We start from the raw sequence: 7,668 nt of genomic DNA, 5'->3' as shown, positions 1-7,668 counted from the left end.
AAATAATTTTATCTCTTCATGTGGCTCTTCACTACCTTTGTATCGCCATCTATATTGGTGAAGATGATGTCTGGAATGCTGGCATTTATTAGTTAGCACTTGTATTGGTTCATACTTAACAGATTGGTAGAAATTTATTTCTTCCACTTGTCCCTGTTGTGGAAGGTAGCAGAATTGAAGCCCTGGTGGAAGTATAAAATTTTGCTATGTAATTCCAGGGATTGGAGACATTTAAAATTGCCAGTATGTTCCAGAAACCTTGGAAACTTAGTGTTTCTTTTTCTTTCGCTTTAGGTTGGTCAGCACGTTATCGCAAGGTGCCTTTTGATGTCACTGTGAACATGGCCGACTGGTAGGACCAGACTCCATACCCCAAAGCCAGGTGAGTGTTTGAGGTCTGCTGTCTGTGGAATGAAGATGTGTCCGGTGTGTCCAGTGGGCCTTTCAGCTCCTGGGATGCTTTAAACCAAATGCTATTTTGGAAGCCAACAGCCACCTTCCTAGAGAAGATAGAGAGGCGGGTCCCCAGGGAATGCGTGCCATGCCATCTCTGTGGGGCTGCTTTGGCCCTTCCCTTTCAGTTTGGGGTAAAGAAATCATCATCATTGGTCACTCATTTGAAAAGGTCAGGCCTAAATAGGATGAACTCATTCTCAGTGAGGATGGGGTACAGGATAATCCTGGCTGAATAGCCTTTGTCCTCTGGCCATTCCCATAATTTCCCAACAGTGACTGACATGGTTAGAGTATTTCCTTAATCACCGCACTGGTGTTTGGGGCTGGCTGCCCTTATCTGAACCGGACCACCCTGCATAGAGCTCTTAAGTAGAGATTCTGTCAAGGGCTGTCTGATCCTGGCAGTGTATTGCCTAACACCTGTATGGGATTTTTACTGTTACCACTGGACGGTCAGTAACATTTTGGCACTGGGTTACCTCCTGGAGAAGAACATAGAACTGAGAGATGTCTTAGAATTTGGAGGCAGGTGAGAGACCTCCTGGGTGAGGTGTTTCCTTTTATAGACGAGGACACTTGCGGCCTAGAATTGGCAGATAACTTGCCGAGGGGTTCATTTCCCATCTAACAAGGTCTTGCCAGTTGCACAGTTTGAGATTTGGCCACTCTTAACTTGCTGGCTGTGCTGAATGTGGTACGTGATAAGTGTTGGGGTTAATTTTGTGAGACTTAGGCTCCTACCTGCTATGGCAAGAAAATATGGGCCACGGTCAAGTGATTCTGGTATCAGGAAAGCATTTTCAGAATGTTCTTCTAACAAAACCAAACTTTCCTTGTGCTTAAACAATTTTTTTTTTAGTGATTGAGGTATAATTTGCATACCACGTAATTCATCCATTTAAAGTCTACAGTCCATTGGTTTTTTGTGTGTTCAAAAGTTGGGTTACTATCACCACCATTTAATTCCAGAACATTTTCATCACTGTAATAGGAGAACACACCATACCCATTAGCAGTCGCTCTTCATTTTCCCTTTGCTTACCCCTTAACGACCACTAATCTGCTTTCTGTGTCTGTGAGTTTGCCTATTCTGGACATTTCTCATAAATGGATTCCTATACTATGTAGCCTTTGTGTCTGGCTTCTTTCACTCTGTATAATGTTTTTGAGGTTCATTCGTGTTGTAGCATGTATTAGTGCTTCATTCCTTTTTATGGCTGGGAAATACTCCGTTGTATGGATATGCTACGTTTTGCTTATCCATTCATTCATTGATGGGCATTTGGATTTTTTCTACTTTTTGGTTATTGTGAAGAGAACTGTTTTGAACATTCACATGTAAGTTTTGTTTGAATACCTGTATTCCATTATTTTAGATATATACCTAGGAGTGCAATTGCTGGATCACATGATAACTTTGTGTTAAACTTTTTTCAGGAACCACCAGATTGTTATCCATGCTGCATGTGCCATTTTACGTTTTTCCAACCCTGCTCAGAGCTTGCAGAGCTCTTTGGAGACAGGATTGGACTCAAAGTCTGTACCACTTTCCTAGAAGTGAGGATTGTCAGTGTTAACAATGCCCATTACCTGGTGCTAGTGCCAGTGTGCTGTCACTACCATTTGTGGGTGTCAGGTATTAACAGAGACAAGAGAGGAGGACCCAGTGTCTCAGAGTCCCTGAAACTATGCAAGTCTCATGGTGTTTGTATCTTTGTTTTTTATTGAGATAGGGTCCCGCTTTGTTACCAGGCTGGAGTACAGTAGCCCAATCATAACTCACTGCCACCTCAACCTACTGGGGTCATGCGGCCCTTCTGCCTCAATCTCCTGAGTAGGTGGAAGGACAGGCGTGAGCCACAGTGCCTGACTTGAGCTTCCTTTGTTGAAGGGAAACACCTGCAGGCCAAAGGAATGGGCATTGTTGCGGGGAGGGCTGGCTTTGGGTTTTCCCAGGCCCCAGGCTGCCTCTGCCTGTTCCCTTCTTTTCTTCTTTTTTTCCTTTTTTTGAGTTGAAGTCTCACTCTGTCACCCAGGCTGGAGTGTAGTGGCACGCTCATGGTCACTGCACCCTCAACTTACTGGGCTCAGGTGATCCTTCCACCTCAGCCTTCCAAGAAGCTGGAACTACAGACATGCATCACCATGGCTGGTTAATTTTTAAAAAATTTATTGTGGAGATGAGGTCTCACAGGTTTCTCAGGCTGGTCTCGAACCTGTGGGCTCAGGCAGTCTTCTCACCTCAGCTTCCCAAAGTGCCGGAATTATAGGCATGAGCCATAGCGCTCTGCCTGTTTGGCTCTTTCTTAACTCAGAAGCATGTGGTCTGAGCAGTAGGTACTTGTTCATTGAATGAATGGAGGAAACCTCTCTCTTCCCAGTCACTGACCCTCAGGGCAGACAAAGCCATGGTATGACAAGCAGTCAGTGTGGGATCTTAGAAGGGAATTTCCAGAGGCCATCCCAGGTTTTCCTTTGGGTCCATCCTCTCCCCACCCAGTGCACAAAGGGACTTGATGGGAAAGGACAGTCTGAACGGTCATGGCACATGATGCTTGGTGGTCAAACAGGCAAAAGCCTCCCTTAGTAATTATCTCTTCAAGATTATAAAGACATTGTTTCATGCACCTTTTGTTCTTAGGTATAAGTTAGCTTAGCATGTCGATTGTCTTTAGGTTTTCTCCACAGATGCAAGTTTGGTCTGCTCTTGGGTGTGTCCCGATCAGCATTAGCCCACACTTGCTTTCAGTTGAAGCAGTGGCCTGTGGTCACCCTATTACTGCCATCTAGGACCCAGTGGGCATAGAGGAGGAAACAGGACTGGAGGAGGCCAGGCTCAGGTGTGCCCAGTAGCTCCCTCCCATTCCCAGGGCACACAAACAATCCACTTGCAGTATCTTCTTGCGTGTTCTTGTGCGCACCAGCCAATCTCTCTGCTCAGGTTCATGAATTTGGTGTCTGTCCTTGAATTTTGTCTGTTGAGTCTCTTTCATTCAGTAGGTACATACTGCTCATTTACTGGTATTAAGGATCAAAAATGGGTGTGACTATTGAGAAACAGATGCTTCATAGAAGAGGTAATGCAAATGACCCCTGGCCGAGATATGAATGATGCTCAGTCTTTCTGACATAAGAATCCTGCATGTTGGTGCATCACCAAGACATTTCTGACCTTTTGGTGGCAAACACCCAGAGTGGACGCCATTCTAGTGGTGGGAATCAGGCACCGCTGTGCTAGTTGCTTTTGGGATTCACAACTCCTTGGAGGGGGATTTGCAATATCTAGCAAAACTACATATGTGTTTATCTTTTGCCTCCAGCATGTCCACCTCTAGAAGTGTATCCCAGAGATACTCAATCAAAAATAAGGAAGGACTGGGCATGATGGCTCATGCCTGTAATCCAAGCACTTTGGGAGACTGAGGCATGAGAATCAGTTGAACCCAGGAATTCAAGACCAGCCTGAGCAGCGAAGTGAGACCTCGTTTCTACAAAGAATTAAACAGTCAGCTGGCTGGGTGTGGTGGTGCTTCCCTGTAGTCCCAGCTACTCGGGAAGCTGGGGTGAATGGATCAACTGAGCCCAGGAGGTTGAGGTTGTGGTGAGCCATGATTGTGCCACTAAACTCCAGCCTGGGTGACAGAGTGTAACCCTGCCGCAATTTAAAAAAAAACAAAATTGAACAAAAAATTAGGATTACATATTTATAACAATACTCAGAAATAGCAAAGCTGAGAATGACTTTGATGTGGGCCAGTCAGGGCTGGTGACTGATGGGAGTGGGTTCTGAGTAAAGGGAGGAAGGAGGGAGATTTTCATGCATAGTGGTGACACGATTTCTAGGTGAAATGAGCAGGGGGGAAAAAGAATAAGGTGAAGGATGAAGAGATGCAGCATGCGACCTGCTTATAAGGAAGGGTGGGGGGATGTGGACATACATGGTTTTGCCATACTTTATTTTTGTAAACCATAAAGGAACCACATGGTACCTCCTGGAGGAGGTTCAGAAGGGGGCACTAGATTCTGGGAGACTTCAAGTGTTCCTTTCTTTGTAACAACATATGCATGTTTTACATAATTATAAAACTAAGATATGCTAAATGATGTATGTAGGGGGTGGGAATCCCTAAAGATCGAAGACAAAATGAAATATATTAATCTAGGTGCATGTCTTTTGTGACTTGAGTTAGTGACTTAGTCTCTGAGAGAGGATTTATTTCTCATGAAATGACAATTTTACTGTAAATGTTTTAGTGAGCTGCACCATAAGGGCAAACACATTTCTAAAAATTGTATGATGCCTTTGAGAATCATAGTTTTGGTTTCAATATTTCTGTATGTATTGGAGGAGAAAACAAGTAATTAATGACTTAAAGAACCACAAAATTCAGGTTTTGGTTATTATTAGTAAAGCTGCCATAAATGTTCTTCTACCAAAAAAAATCCCACAAATTTTAGCACAAAAGAATAATGTAAATGTAAAATCAGAGTACTTAAGTGGCTCTTTTTAATTCTCAATCTTCACTGGGAATGTGGTGATTGTGTAAGTTACTACATGAGATGTGTCAGAAGGGCCTACCTGGGCCCTGCTGGCCAAGTATGGGACAGGTGAGTGTGAACATCACGGATGCCCTGAAAGAGATGTGTAAAAAGTCCAAAGTTCATGCTGGTGCTCAAAGGAAAAAGAAGAATCTCCCTAGTCTCCTTTGGCAGGTGTTACGGAACCAGCTTGTTTTGAAGTTCGATAGAGCCAAAGGAGCAAGCATTTTTCCTGCCTTTTCTCTGTGGAATGGATGTTCCAGGAACCAGGCAGGGGATGAGGGCAAGATCCCCTTATAGGCCGGTGCTTGCCACAGGACTTTCTGGAATGATGGGAACACTCTGTACACCTGCTGCTCTGTGTGGCACCTGGAATAGTGGGGCCAAGGAAGTCAGTTTAATATTACTTTTTTTTTGAGTTGGAGTCTCCCTCTGTTGCCCAGACTGGAGTGCAGTGGCACGCTCCCAGCCACTGCAGCCTCGACCTGCTGGGCTCCAGCGATCCTTCCGCCTCAGCCTTCCAAGTAGCCAGAACTATAGACGCGTGCTACCACGCCCGGCTAATTTTTAAATTATTGTAGAGACAAGGTCTCACCAAGTTACCCAGGTGGGTCTCGAACCTGTGGGCTTAGGCGGTCCACTTGCCTCGGCCTCCCAATATTATTTATTTATTTTGAGACAAGGTCTCATTCTGTCATCTAGGCATGATCACGGCTCATAGCAGCTTTAAACTCTTGTGCTCAAGTGATCCTCTTGCTTCAGCCTCCTGAGGTGTAGGCTACCATGCTAATTTTTATTTTTTTTGTAGAGATAATTTTAATATTTTTTGCTTTGTTGCCCAGGCTGGTCTTGAACTCCTGACTTCAAGCATTCCTTCCACCTCAGTCTCCCAAAGTGCTGGAATTACAGGTGTGAGCCACCACACCGCGCAAAATTTAAAATTATTATTATCATCATTATTTAAAACAAAATTTTGGGTCAGTGGTTCCCTCTTGCCCAGGCTGGAGTGCAGTGACACGATCATAGCTCCTCATAGCCTCCAGCTTCTGGGCTCATGGGATTATCCTGCATCAGCCTCCTGAGTAGCTGGAACTACAGGTGTGTGCCTCCCACATGGCTAATTTTAATTTTTTTGTAGAGATGAGGTCTCGCTATGTTGCCCAGGCTAATCTCAAACTTCTGGGCTCAAGCAGTCCTCCTGCCTCCACCTCCCAAAATGCTGGGATTATAGGCAAGACCCAGCCTAATAGTATTATTATTATTATTATTTTGAGTTGGAGTCTCACTCTGTCACCCAGACTGGGAATGGCCACTGCAGCCTGGTCTGCTGGACTCCGGTGATCCTTCCGTCTCAGCCTTCCAAGTAGCTGGAACTACAGGCACATGCTACCATGCCCGGCTAATTTTTTGATTTATTGTAGAGGTGAGGTCTCGCTGAATTGCCCAGGCGGGTCTCGAACCCGTGGGCTCAGGCAATCCACTCACTTCAGCCTCCCAAAGTGCGGGGTTACAGGCTGAGCCACCAAGCCCGGCTACCAGCCTAATATTATTGAATTCTAGTCTATTTAAATAGCCAGGTGAACAGCACAGCTACTGACATATTCTAGAACATGAAATTAATATGAAATGATAGAATTATAAATTTATAATTTTGCAGACACCTCAAGGAATTGGGGGATCCAGACAGTGATCCCTTGTGATCACTAGGGCTCAAGGATGGCGTCATGTGCTTCCCAAGGGATGTGAGCTCGTCTTACCTCAAGGTCTAGTTTATGAGAAATCAGGGCATGCTAAGCTACACCACAGGGATGCCATTTGCAAAATTCAACTGGAGGAACCAGGACAAATGACCTGATTTTTTTGACCATGTGACTGCAAGTTAGGAGACCAGCAGATTCCAACCAAGTTTGAGGGATGACTGTTAATTGTTGAAGGTAGTATCATGATGTTGTGGTCCTGTTTGTCACATATGGATAAATACTGAACGCTTCATTCGTAGATACATGTGTTATGGAATTTCCTTTACAAAAACCAGTGAAGGGGTATGAGGAAGGAGCGGCATGTGGAAAACATGACATTGGTCCCCAATGGCCGTGGACATGGTTGGTGAGCATGTGTGGTTAGTCACACCACTCTCTACTTCTGTGGGTTTGTTTGAAATTTTCTGTAATCAAAAGTGTGAAAATTGTGTTTGACTTAGAGCTTCCCTCAAGGAGCTTTATGACTTGGATCATCAAGGGCAGGGAAAATGGCAGTTTGCAAAAGTGGGGTTATAGGCTGCCAGTGGGGAGTTTAAGTTGAAAACCTGGAGAACAGATCCTGGGCAACATAGTGAGTCCCCATCTCTACAAAAAGTTTAAAAAGTTAGCTGGGTGTGGTGGAGTTGTGCCCGTAGTTCCAGCTACTTGGGAAGCTGAGACAAGAGGATTGCTTGAGGCCAATATTAGGGGGTCTAGACTGCAGTGAGCTGTGATTGCAGTGCTGCACTCCAGCCTTGGCAAAACTGACTGTCTCTTAAAAAACAAACAGGTAGCCGGGCTCGGTGGCTCAGCCTGTAATCCCGTGCCTTTGGGAGGCTGATGTGAGTGGATTGCCTCAGCCCGCAGGTTCGAGACCCGCCTGGGCAGGTGAGACTTCATCTCTACAATAAATCAAAAAAAAAATATTAGCCGG

General features: G+C 44.9%; 1 protein-coding gene across 1 annotated transcript in view; it reads left to right on the top strand.

Moving 5' to 3' along the window:
* Positions 1-290: 290 nt before the first annotated feature.
* GATAD2A (GATA zinc finger domain containing 2A) overlaps positions 291-7,668 on the top strand; it is a 67,386-nt gene continuing 60,008 nt past the window's right edge. The window contains exon 1 of the mRNA XM_008060564.2: positions 291-382. The gene's annotated coding sequence lies outside the window, so the exon portion shown is untranslated. The remainder of the gene's footprint in view (positions 383-7,668) is intronic.

This window comes from Carlito syrichta, unplaced genomic scaffold, assembly GCF_000164805.1.
Source record: "Carlito syrichta isolate Samal-C Ts95f unplaced genomic scaffold, Tarsius_syrichta-2.0.1 Scaffold304652, whole genome shotgun sequence".
NCBI classification, from domain to species: domain Eukaryota; kingdom Metazoa; phylum Chordata; class Mammalia; order Primates; family Tarsiidae; genus Carlito; species Carlito syrichta.
This window is presented reverse-complemented; position numbering and strand designations above follow the sequence as displayed.